Genomic DNA, 13,721 nt, shown 5'->3' with positions numbered 1-13,721 from the left:
AAGGATAACAGTCTTTAAAGCGGGTAAACTGATTATTAATAACAATCTAACTAATTCCTTTGAGATTTCGAAGGGAACAAGACAGGGGTGTCCGTTGTCCCCCCTTTTATTCATTATGGTGTTGGAAATAATTGCAAACAAAATAAGGAGAACATCAGAAATAAGAGAAATTAGAATTGGAGAAAAAGAGTATAAATTAAAAGCTTACGCCGATGATTTGGTAATATCGTTAGAAGATCCAGTAGAAAGTACAGTACCGGTAAAGTTTTAGAGTTATTAGAGGAATTTGGAAAACTGTCCGGTTTTAAGCTAAACAAAATGAAAACCAAAATTTTGACAAAGAATATGGCCGAAGACTTAAGAAACCAGCTAGAGTTACAAACAGGAATCAAGGTGGCGAAAAAGGTGAAATATCTGGGAATATGGGTGTGATGGGACGATGAGCTGCTTGTGCATAAAATGCAAGTCCCTCAGAGTTTGATCAGGTTTTCAAACCTCTGCCTGTGACGGAGCCCCTCCAGCATGGCTGCGTCAATCACTAGTAGAATCCGAAAGTGGCTGCTTTCGGAAACGTTTCCAACATAAAAGCTCCTTAACGGAAACACGTCGTCTGGCCTCTCGGCGTGACAGTTTCCGTCGAGGTGTGGGTGTCCCTATAGGAGGTCCTGAGACCTCCCCACTGGTTTCGCTTGAAGCGTCTCTGAGCCATCCCTCCGACTCACTTTCCCTTGGAGTTCTTGCTCGCCCTCTACTGGTTCCCTCTTCCGCTGCTACTGCTCTCTCAACCTCAGGGAGCCTTTGCACCTGCGGCGCTTTAGATGTCAGTTCCCTGACATCCACCTCCCCTCCAGGGCCCCCTTCACCCCCTCCCGTCTCCTCTCCTACTGGCGGTGAGGAGGTAAAACCCCTGAAAGAACCTCCCTCATCTTCCGACGTCGCGAACACTTCCTTCCACTTGTTGCTGTTCCTACTCTCTAGGTACTCTTCGTCATCAGAGTCCACTCCATCTTCCAACTCCGACTCCGCGAACCCTTCCATTTCCTCTTCCTCATCGGTGGTGCCGAAATACTCCCTCCTAAACCTTGCTATAGGCTGAGGTTTCCTCGGGAACCTTTGGTGGAACGTTTCTGTTAAAACCTCGTCATTGACTTCCTCTGCACTTACCCAGGTGTTTTCTGACTCCGGTTCCCCTTCCCACGCCACCAAATACTCCACCTGATTACCCTTCCACCTGGAATCGAGGATTTCCGCTACATGGTTGCGGCGTTCCCTCTCTTCCAAGGCTGGTCCCCTGACGTGCTCCCCTTCACGTCCCCCCCTGTATGGTGACAGTAACGACCTGTGGAACACTGGGTGCAATTTCATGTGGTTGGGTAATCGGAGTTTGAAAGCTACCGGGTTGACCTGCTGAATCACCTCAAAGGGTCCCAATCTTCTGGGCCTCAGTTTCTTACAACCCCCTTTGAACGGCAACCCTTGGGTTGACAACCACACTTGATCCCCCACCCTTATGGTTTCACCTTCCCTTCTGTTCTTGTCTGCCTGCTTCTTATATTGTGCCTTGGCCCTTTCTAAGTTGAGCTGGAGCTGCTGATGGATGGCTTCCATCTCTTCTACAAAATGTTCAGCCGCTGGAACGCTCCATCTCTCCCCTCCTTCCCCTGGAAATGCCCTGGGGTGACACCCGTAATTAGCCAAGAAGGGACTCATCCCTGTGGACACATTCTCCGCATTATTGTAGGCAAATTCTGCCAACGCCAACTTTTCGACCCAATCGTTCTCTCTGTCATTGACATAACACCTAAGATATTGTTGAAGAATGCCATTTGCCCTTTCCGCCTGCCCGTTGGTTTCAGGGTGCCGGGCAGTTGAAAAATTAACTTCCACGTGTAGCAAGCTCATGAGCTTCCTCCAGAACCTGGAAGTAAATTGTTTGCCTCGATCTGAGATCACCCTCGAGGGAGCCCCGTGCAACCTAAAGATATGTTCCACAAACAACTTCGCCGTTTCTTCCGCTGTGACTGCATGTGAGCATGCTACAAAATGGCACATCTTAGTTAACAGGTCTACTACTACCATGATGGCTGTTTTCCCCTTGGACCTTGGCAGATCCGTCATAAAATCTATTGATATCGCTTCCCAAGGCCGTTCTGGTGTGGGTAAAGGTTCTAATAACCCTGCCGGCGCCCTTCTTTCCCCTTTGGCTCGCTGACATTGGTCACACCCTCTTACATACTCCCTTACATCTTCCCTCACCTTAGGCCACCAAAATTCCCTGGTAACCAACCACATGGTTTTGTGTTGCCCAAAATGTCCCGCCGTGGGGCTATCATGCAACTGCTTGAGTACTCTCCCCCTCAATTCACCTTCGGGTATATACAGTGCCCCTTTGTAATACAATGCCCCATTTCTTTCCTCAAAACCTCCGGGGCTCTCGCCCTCCCCCCTGAGACCTCTGAGCTTATCCTGGGCATATTCATCATTTTCCGTTTCCTCCACCAGTTCCCGTTGCCCCACCAGCGCCGCCCCACACACCCAGCGGTCCTCCGGGATGACATGTCTCTCTTCGATCACCTCCTCCCCTTCCCAATATTCTGGTTTGCGTGAGAGCGCATCCGCCCTGACGTTTTCTGGGCCTGGCACATAACAAATCTCAAAGTTAAATTTGGAGAATTCCTGTGCCCATCTCACTTGTCGTTGGTTGAGCACTCGAGCTGTTCTCCAATACTCTAAATTTTTGTGGTCGGTGCACACTTGCACCTTGTGTTGTGCCCCAATTAATAAATGTCTCCACCTCCGGAATGCTTCGTGAATGGCAAGTAGTTCCCTGTCATACACCGTGTAATTCCTCTCGGACTTATTCAGTTTCCGCGAGAAGAATGCACACGGTCTCCACTCCGACGCACTCCTCCCCGGTTGAAGAAGGACCGCCCCTATAGCCCGGTCGGATGCATCTGTTTCCACTCTCATGGGTTTTTGTAAATCCACATGCAGAAGTTGTTCTTCCGAGGCGAAAGCCCTTTTCAGTTCTTCAAAGGCTCGATCCGCCTCCACCGTCCAAACAAATTTCTTCTTGCTGCTGAGGCAGTCGGTGATGGGCGCCGTCAAGTGGGCAAAGTTCTTGATGAACTTCCGATAAAAGTTCCCAAACCCCAAGAATCTTTGCACGTCCTTCTTGGTCTTCGGTGTCTTCCATTCCAGTACCGCTTGAACCTTGCCTGGATCCATGGCCAATCCCTTGTCTGACAAGCGGTACCCCAGGAATTCCACCTCCTTGGTATGAAACTGGCACTTCTCCAGTTTCACCCACAGCTGGTTGGCTTGCAGCCTGCCCAACACTTCTCGAACGTCCCTCACATGCTGTTCCTCATCTTCCGAATACACCAACACGTCGTCTAAAAAGGCCACACAGTTCTTGTAGAGCAAAGGTCCCAGAACGTGGTTTATAAAAGCTTGAAAACAGGCGGAGCCCCCTTGTAGACCGAAGGGCATAACGAGGTATTCAAAGGCTCCCAAAGGGGTAAACATGGTGGTCTTCCATTCATCTCCCTTCCTTATGCGTATCAGATTGTACGCCCCCCGTAGGTCCAGTTTTGTAAAAATCTTTCCCTTCCTTACTCTGGTCAAAATGTCGTCAATTCGGGGCATAGGGAAAGCCAGGGGCTCCGACACTGCATTGAGGCCCCTGAAGTCACACACCAGTCTCGGTTTGTCTGTGTTCTTTTTGTCCACAAAAAACACTGGGCTGCCCCCCACCGCTCGGGACTCTCTGATGAAACCTCGCTTCAAGTTTTTGTCAATGAACTCCCTCAGCTCCTGCATCTCCCTGTCTGACATGGCGTACAGCTTGCCTACTGGGAGTTGGGCCCCTGGGAGTAGGTTGATTTGACAGTCAAAGGGTCTATGCGGTGGCAGTTTGTCTGTTTCCCTTTCGCTGAATACGTTGCTCAGATCTGCGTATTGCGGGGGCACCTTCCCTTTGCCCATCACTTCCATCCCCGCTAGGGTGACTCTGTCTCCTCCCGAGACCTTCCCCTCCTTGCAGTGTTCTAGGCAATGCGCTGACCCAAAGGAGACCACCCTCTGATGCCAGCCCACTAGCGGATCGTGTAGCGCCAGCCAGCTCATCCCCAAAATGATGGGCGCTCCTCCCAGGATGGCCACATTAAACGCTATCTGTTCGGTGTGCCTTGCCACTCTCATTATCATCGGGACAGTCTGTTGGCTAACTTCTCCCCCCAACAGCTCTCTGCCGTCAATCGTAGTCACCTGCAAGGGGTTACTTAAAGGGATGGTCTGTATCTGGTGCTCAGCTGCAAACTCCTTACTCATGAAATTACAGGAGCTGCCTGAATCCAAAAGCGCCTTGACCTTTAGTGGGTGTCCGTTTGGCAGTTCTAGTAACACCTCTATCACTAAAGCAGGTCTGGGAGGTTCTGGCATGGGCACTTTCATTGCTCTTTGGCCTGGCTGCTGTGCCCCGACGGTGGCAGCCAGGCGTTGGCTTTTACTTGCTCCTTGCTTTCCTCTTCCTTTCCCCCAACAGCTCCTGCCATCCCTTGCCATTCCTTTCTTTGTGGGCAGACTCTGGCAAAGTGCCCTGGCTGTTGGCAGAGATAACATCTCTTGGCGCTCTTTCCCTCCTTCTTCCGCCCTTCACTGGGATTTGAAACTGCGCGCGCCCGCGCTGTTCCAACTTCCATCGGCTCTGCCGGCGGGAAAGATGGCTCTGGAATGTCTGGAATGCGGAACTCCCTCCAACGGTCTCCTTTCCCTTCCCGCCTTTCCAAAGCCCTCGCCTCCTGGCGCGCTCCTATGGCCAGCGCAGATTTGGTTAATTGGTCCATAGACTCCGCCCTGGGCCCCCGGGAAAGCTCATCTTTGACGGTTGAAGAAAGCCCCTCTTCGAAAAGCATTTGGATGGGCTCCGCCGATAGGTCCCACCCCAATTTATGAATCAGCATAGTAAATTCAGTCCAGTACTCACGGACAGATCTGCTTCCTTGCTGGCAAGCCATTAACTGCCTTCGCACCACCCCCTGCTCAATATCGCTGGAAAACATCAGGTCCATGGCACGAAAAAACTTCCTCGTGTCCTTTAAGATCTCATTATTCGCTGCCATCAGGGGTCTAACCCAATCTTTCGCCCCGGATTCGAGATGGCCAATCACATACGCCACTCGCGATTCCTCGTCGGGGAAGTCATCAAACTGCAAGTTTAGAGCGTATTGCATCTCTGTTCTAAAGGCATGATAGTTCCTGGGATCCCCCCCGAATTTCTGCACCAATCCTGGTACCTTTCTGGCGAGCGGGGTGGTTTTCTCCTTTCCCTTTTCTGCATCCTGAGCCCTCCTCTCCTCAAGCCTCGCCGTTTGCAGCGCCAACTGGATCTCCAACGCTCTGTACCTTTCTTCCAGGCTTGGACCCCCTCCAGCTGCTCCTGCACCCCCGGTTCCGGCTGGGTTGCTCATGATGCTTCTCTCTGCACAAGCTGGCTTTCGGTGACTTTCGGATTGCTGTGATGGGACGATGAGCTGCTTGTGCATAAAATGCAAGTCCCTCAGAGTTTGATCAGGTTTTCAAACCTCTGCCTGTGACGGAGCCCCTCCAGCATGGCTGCGTCAATCACTAGTAGAATCCGAAAGTGGCTGCTTTCGGAAACGTTTCCAACATAAAAGCTCCTTAACGGAAACACGTCGTCTGGCCTCTCGGCGTGACAGTTTCCGTCGAGGTGTGGGTGTCCCTATAGGAGGTCCTGAGACCTCCCCACTGGTTTCGCTTGAAGCGTCTCTGAGCCATCCCTCCGACTCACTTTCCCTTGGAGTTCTTGCTCGCCCTCTACTGGTTCCCTCTTCCGCTGCTACTGCTCTCTCAACCTCAGGGAGCCTTTGCACCTGCGGCGCTTTAGATGTCAGTTCCCTGACAATGGGTCTCCTCGAAAAATATAAACTTAGTAGAAGATAACTATACAAAGATCTGGAGAGAGATTAAAAAAGATCTAGACATCTGTAGTAGGTTAAAACTCTCCTGGTCAGGAAGAATTGCCGCAATTAAGCAGCCGCTTGCTGTCAGTGGTGGTGGAGGAGGAACGAGCAGCCTGAAAGCAGCCCTTTCGGGCTGCTTGTTCTTCTGCTGCTGCCACCTGCTTCTGCCTCAGCAGCACCCTAGATAGGCAGGGGGATGGGAGGGGGAGAAGCCCCCTCTGCCATGTATGCACACGCACTCTGGCCCACCAGCAGGTTTGTGGTGTGGTGAACTGGCTTATACTCGAGTCAATACGTTTTCACAGTTTTCTGTGGTAAAATTAGGTGCCTCGGCTTATATTCAGGTTGGCTTATACTCAAGTATATACGGTACATTATTTCTGATTTGGATTTGTTGATTTTAATCCTGTGTTTTACCACAATTACTTAGTTGTTTCATTAATACAGGCATTGCAGCTTTTGAATTGGATAGCATAATTGCTATATCATCTGCAAAAAAGCATTACTTTGTGCATTTCCTTTTTATTTTTGTTCCTTTTATCTCCATGCTGTTGGTTCAATAGCTATTGGTTCAACTGAGAATGTGAACAACAACAATAACAACAACAACAACAATGTTATTATTTCTACCCTGACCATCTGGCTGGGTTGCCCCAGCCACTCTAGGCAGCTTCAAACATATTTAAAAACATAATCAAACATTATAAACTTCTCAATACAGGGCTGTCTTCTAAAAGTTGTGTAGGCGTTCCACAGGGAGGGCGGTACTGCCGAGAAAGCCTTCTGCCTGGTTCCCTGTAACCTCACTTATCACAATGAGGGAACCACCAGAAGACCTTTGAAGGAGGACCTCAGTGTCTGGGCTGAAAGATGGAGTTGGAGACACTCTTTTAGGTATACAGGGCTGAGGCCATTTAGGACTTTAAAGGTTAGCACCAACATTTTAAATTGTGCTTGGAAATGTTCAGGGAGCCAGTATAGATCCTTTAGTGTTATATGAGCCTGGCGACCACTCCCAGTCACCAGTCTAGCTGCAGCCTTATGGAGTAGTTTTGTTTTTTATAATTTATTTAATCATTTTTTCAATACAAACAACAATTGCAAAAGACACATACAACAAAAACCATAATAACACTAATAACAGTTTGACAATTCAGATTTGCATACACTAATATACCTATGACTATACCTTTTAAACAGTATTTTCCCTCCTCTCTGTCCTTCCCCTACTTCCCACCACTTATCCGCCTTATCACTTAAATATTCCTTCCAGATTTCTTCATATTTATCCATTCTTAATTTGCGTCAACATGCAATTCGTTCGTATGTAGCTAATCTGTCTATATTATCCATGTGCTCAATGGAATATTTTTGCGGCTCTTCCAGTTCATCAAAACAAGTTTTTTTGCTTCTAATATAGCATGGTACATCCATATTTTTTTTTACCCCTTGTAATCTCCCACGTTTCCAGAATATAATTTAGAATTAAATTTAATTCCGCTAAATAACAATTTCTTTTTATAATTTTTGCTATAAATATCCTCACCTCACACCAAAATTATCTTATCATCGGGCAGTTAATCATCATATGTACTAAGTTCGCATTTTTACTCCCACATCTCCAGCAGTTGTCTGTACTTGTTATTTTCTTATGGTATAATTTTGCTGGAGTCCAGTGGACTCTGAATATTATTTTCTGTTGAATAAGTCTTAGTCTTAGATCGATAGAGGCTATTTCTGTTGATTTTATACTTGACTCCCATATATCATTTGTTATCTGTTTATCATATTCTAAATCATATTTCTTCCAGTTGAGTAGGGTTTTATAGTGCAAGTGTAGAATTTTTTTGTTTTTGTTGCAGAGATTAAATCTTGTAGCAGCATGGGTGTTTCCAATGCTGCTATAGTGTCAGGGCCAAACTGCCTTTCCAACATATGTTTAAATTGGATGTATTGCCATTGTGTTTCACTGGTTAATCCATACTTTACTTGCAAAGTCTTATATTCCACAAATTTGTAATTTTCATCAATTAATTGATTCAATGTCAAAATACCTTTTTTCATCCAATTTTGCCAAATTATTATTGATTTCCAATTTTTAATTTTGGGTTGGTCCATATTGTTAATTTCTCATGTTGATAGGGGTCATCCTTATTATTATTATTTTTATTCATCAAAAATTTTATAGGTGCTTTAATAGACTCCAGGATAATAGGATATTTCATAAAATTGGAGCCAGGTTTAGTCCACCCTACAAGAGATTCAAAGAAACTATATTCGAGAGTAGCCCAGTTGGGATTCCTGCTAGATCTCCAATCATTAGTCTTACTCAGCAGGTATCCCTGGTGATATAGTTCCAGATTTGGGAGACCAAAGCCACCTTCCTTAGTTGGAAGTTGCATTTTATGTAGTGATATTTTTGGTGGCTTTGTACCCCACAGGCACGATCTAAATAGTTGATTTTTTGGAAGTAAAATTTGGGAATATGTATTGGTAATCCTCTAAGAATGTATAAAAGCCTTGGAACAACATTCATTTTGAGGACATTAACCTTTCCCCAAAGGGAGAGCTTTAGAGGTCCCCACCTTTCAATATCAAAAGAAATATCATTTATAATTTGATTCAAATTTACAGTGGTGCCCCGCAAGACGAATGCCTCGCAAGACGAAAAACCCGCAAGACGAAAGGGTTTTTCGGTTTTTGCGACGCTTCGCTAGACGATTTTCCATATGGGCTTGCTTCGCAAGACGAAAGCCCATAGGGAAATCTCCGGGGACCTCTTTTAAATGCTGGCGGTGGGGAGCAAAGCCTTTCCCCCCCCTCCGGACTTCAGAAGAGGTCCAGGAAGGCCGGCGGGGGCGAAAGGCTTTGCTCCCCACCGCCAGCATTTTAAAAGCGGTCCGGGATAGCAGGGAAGCGCTTCCCGCTATCCCGGACGGCTTTTGAAGGCAGGCGGGGGGGGAGCAAAGACTTTTGCCCCCCGCCGGCCTTCAGAAGAGGTCCAGGACCTCTTCTGAAGGCCGGCGGGGGGCGAATGTCTTTGCTCCCCCCTGCCTGACCTTCCCGGGAGAGCGGAAAAACGCGCTGCGATTCTCCGCTCTCCCCGACGGCTTTTGAAGGCAGGCGGGGGGAGCAAAGACTTTTGCCCCCCGCCAGCCTTCAGAAGAGGTCCAGGACCTCTTCCGAAGGCGGGCGGGGGGCAAAAGTCTTTGTCCCCCCTGCCTGCCTAACCGGGGGCTTTTAAATCGCCCCGGGACTGTCCGGGGCGATTTAAAAGCGCCCGGACGGCTTTTGAAGGCAGGCGGGGGGGAGCAAAGACTTTTGCCCCCCGCCAGCCTTCAGAAGAGGTCCAGGACCTCTTCCGAAGGCGGGCGGGGGACAAAAGTCCTTGTCCCCCCTGCCTACCTTCCCGGGAGAGCGGGAAGGCAGCGCTGCTTCTCCGCTCTCCCGGGAAGGCAGGCGGGGGGGAAGCAAAGACCTTCGACCCCCGCCGGCCTTCAGAAGAGGTCGGGGGACAGACTGTCCCCGGACCTGGTCTGAAGGCGGTTTCCATAGGAACGCATTAATTGATTTTTAATGCATTCCTATGGGAAACCGTGCTTCGCAAGACGAAAAACTCGCAAGACGAAAAGACTTGCGAAACGAATTAATTTCGTCTTGCGAGGCACCACTGTAATTTTACAATTTGGTCTATATCTGATGAAATCATTATACCCAAGTATTTAATAAAGTCTTTGCACATCCGAAATTGCTGGTTTCTATACAATGTAGCCCTTGGCCCAATTGGTAAAATCTCTGATTTTGTCCAATTTATAGAATATCCTGATATTCTGCCAAAGGTTTTTTATAATTTTTGGAATTGTATCTTCTGGTTTTGTAATAAATAAAAGGATATCATCCGCAAATAATACAATTTTGTAATTATCTTAGTTGTGTTTTGCACCCTTGATATGCTCATTCTGAATTATTGCTCTTGTTAATGGTTCCAGGCAGAGATTAAATAATAATGGAGAAAGAGGACATCCTTGTCTCGTCTTATGGAGTAGTTAAACTTTCTGAGTTACCTTCAAATATAGCCCCACATAGAATGCATTGCAGTAGTCCAAGCCTAAGATAACCGGAGTATGTATCACTCTGGCAAGACAGTGCATGGGCAGGTAGGGTCTCATCCTACATACTAGATGGAGCTGGTAGACGGCTGCCCTGGACACAGAATTGACCTGTGCCTCCATGGACAGCTATGAGTCCAAAATGACTCCCAGGCTGTGCACCTGGTCCTTCAGGGGCACAGTTACCCCATTCAGGACCAGGGACCCCACACACTCTCCATCCCCCTCCCTCCAGAACAGTACTTCTGTCTTCTTGGGATACAACTTCAATCTGTTTACTGCTGTCCATACTCCAACCACCTCCAGACACTCACACAGTACCTTCACTGGTTCTGATTTGAAGGAGAAGTAGAGCTGGGCACTGTTAAGAGCAATTGATTTTCCATTAATTCCCTGCCCCGTAAGGGTACAGGAAGCGTATAACGTCCAGTGAGCTTCCCTCAGTCAGAGATAAAATGACAGAGATCAACCAGATGCAATTCAAAGCAAAGCGACGATTACGCCTGATGCTTTATTGCAAAATATAGAGCACAGTTGCAACAGGGGTTCCTGCTCCCAAATGCCCAATGTGGTTCGAAGAAAGGAGAACCCCGAACAAAAGAAGGCACAGATTTTTATACATTCTTACAGCACAGCGGAATACGTCACAGGGGGGCGTTCGGAGATTACAGGTGAGCAGTTGTGGGAAGCGTTTTGGTGAAGTATTGTTGTTATGGTAGTTATTAACACTTTGATGTTTACATGCAAAGTTCTTAAGTGGTGTTGACAAAGAGAGGAAGGTTGCGAGTGACTGTTATTGGTATTTCTCAGCCCATCCCGTCCTCCTTACTGAAGTCTGTCTATTGTGATTTTATGATTGCAGGATGACGTTTGATGGTTCAGCCTGAAGTGCTTACTTGCAGGGCAGGAAAGAACAACTGGGCTTTGGGCAATTCCAGAGCTTAGGTTGATATTCCCTGACACCTTATGAATGAAACGTACCATATTTTTCGCCCTATAGGGCGCACCGGCCCATAGGGCGCACCTAGTTTTCAGGGGGGGAAATCAAGTGGGAAAATATGACACACACACACACACACACACCGCAGCTCTGGGAGCAGCGGACAGGCTGAACGCAGCCTGTGCGCTACTCCAAGACCTCCTCCCTGCGCACGACTCCTGCGGGCTTTTCAACCAGAAAGGAGAAGGGACTGAAACGGCCAGTCAGTCCCTTGTCCCTCCTCGGGGAAAAGCCCCCAAGAGCAGCGCGCTCTTTAAAGGCGGCTCAGCTCCTGCGGGCTTTTCTACGAGGTGGGGGAATTCGTCCACCTCGTAGAAAAGCCCGCAGAAGCCGCACAGCCTTTAAAGAGCGCACAGCTTCTGCATGCTTTTGCGGGAGGTGGGGGAGCCAGTCAGTCCCTTCTCCCTCCTTGGGGAAAAGCCCCCAAGAGCGGCGCGCTCTTTAAAGGCGGCGCGGCTCCTGCGGGCTTTTCTATGAGGTGGGGGAATTTCCCCCACCTCGTAGAAAAGCTTGCAGAAGCCGCGCAGCCCCTTTAAATAGCACACGGCTTCTGCGGGCGCTGGGGGAATTCCCCCATCTCCCGCAAAAGCCCACAGGAGGGTGAAGGGACTGACTCGGCCAGTCAGTCCCTTCTCCCTCCTTGGGGAAAAGCCCGCAGGAGCCGCGCACTCTTTAAAGGTTGCACGGCTCCCGCGGGCTTTTCTATGAGGTGGGGGAATTCCCTCACCGCCTGCAGAAGCCGCACACCCTTTAAAGAGCGCACGGCTCCTGCGGGCTTTTCGACCCAGCTTGTGGGGCTGGCAGTGGGGGGAAGCGCTGCTTTCCCCCACCACCAGCCTCAAAGCCGGGTCAGGGAGCAGCGCTAAGGCGTTGTGCGCCTTCCCACTGCCCCCCCAGCATGTGGGGCTGGCAGTGGGGGGAAGCGCTGCTTTCCCCCCACCGCCAGCCTCAAAGCCAAGGAGCCTGCGTTCGCCCCATAGGACGCACACACATTTCCCCTTCATTTTTGGAGGGAGGAAAGTGCGTCCTATAGGGTAAAAAATACGGTAACTTGTGAATGACTCGTTGAAATAAACAGTTGCATTTGTGAATTGGTGTCATATCACTGCAGACCCTGTAGATGGAGCTATAGCACTGTATTAGTGCTTGAACTGTCATTGTGCATGTTCAGGGAGTTACACTTAGCTTTCATTTATACAGATATATATATATATATATATAAACATGTGGATACATTTATGAAAGTGTTTAAAAGACTTAAGCATAGCTGCATTTTCAGAAAAGATAAAAGTTGGTACAAAGTACATAAACACATACATTATTCAAGTTCAGAAAAGATCGACATTTAATAGTTTGGTACAGGATAGAAACATGGGTGAGAGAAAGGAAGGGAATGACCTTATTGATATTTATTAATACATATTTTCTTATAACAGTATCATCTGCATACTGGTGAACACCCGGTCCAAACCCCCTGATGATCTCTCACAGTGGCTTCATATAGGTATTAAAAAGCATGAGGGAGAGGACGGAGCCCTGAGGCACTGGCGGAGGAAGAGGAGTGCGGGGGGAGTGCACCGCCCCCCGGCAGCGCAATCCCGGTGGGGTGCCATCACGGCTGCCCCCTGCGCTGGGGCGCCACACCCCCACAGGCAGCGCACCACACCCCTGCGCGTGGTGCACCAACCCCCCCATCTGTTCTCCACCCCCACCCCCCTGTGCTGGAGCATGAAGCTCCGCCACTGCCACTGCACCCCACAAGTGAGCTCCCAGGGGTCCAAACACTCATCCCCCAACAGGCCAATCTGCTATGTTCAACCAAGTCTCTGTTACACATGGCAGGTCAATTCCTCCATCCACGATCAGGTTATTGATGGCAGTAATCCTGTGAATGATTGCCTTGTGAATCATCGTCCTGGCATTGCGCAGCAGCACCTTAAGGTCATGTGGATACCAGTATCCCTTCCGGTCAGGATCAGACCCAGAGGCAGGGATGGTTTTCAAATGACGACTAAACCTCCCTCCTCGGTAATGACATGATCTGGTCCTAACATAACTCCTCCTACCTGTGATCACTGAGATTGAGTATCCCAATGCACACACCCTTCCCCGCGTGGAACCTGCACCACCCTGTCCCTCTGCCCTTAAAATAACTAACATAATGTAAAATGGTAATCTAAAATACAAATTAAAATAACTCTTTCCCAAGCTAAAACACTTTAAAACACCCCAAAGTTAAAACCCCATCCTCATTAAAACAGTAACTTTGGCACAAGGGGGTTGGCCCACACCCTCATCGCACCCCCGAAGTGCCAGCTCCCAAAAGGGCAACCCCCTTTGCTGGCGGCCCCTCCCCCAGGGCAGGCAGGCTTTATAGAGCTGCCCCAACATCCAGTGTACACCTAGATGGGGCAGCAAATGTTCCTGATGCTGCCTGCCTGCCCATGGTCCTGGTCCTTGCAGGACTCTGCATTCCCCTTGGGTAGGGTGAGTTGGCAACCCCCCAGCAGCAGCAGCAGCGGCTAGTCCTCTTGGTGGAGAAGATGGCAGTCCCCAGGGCTGTGAAAGAGGGCATCCTTGTTAACACACACCCCTTGCAATGGAGAAAGCTTAAATTATATCTCTCTG

Source organism: Podarcis melisellensis, assembly GCF_964234715.1.
Source record: "Podarcis melisellensis genome assembly, chromosome: Z".
Lineage (NCBI taxonomy): Eukaryota > Metazoa > Chordata > Lepidosauria > Squamata > Lacertidae > Podarcis > Podarcis melisellensis.
This window is presented reverse-complemented; position numbering follows the sequence as displayed.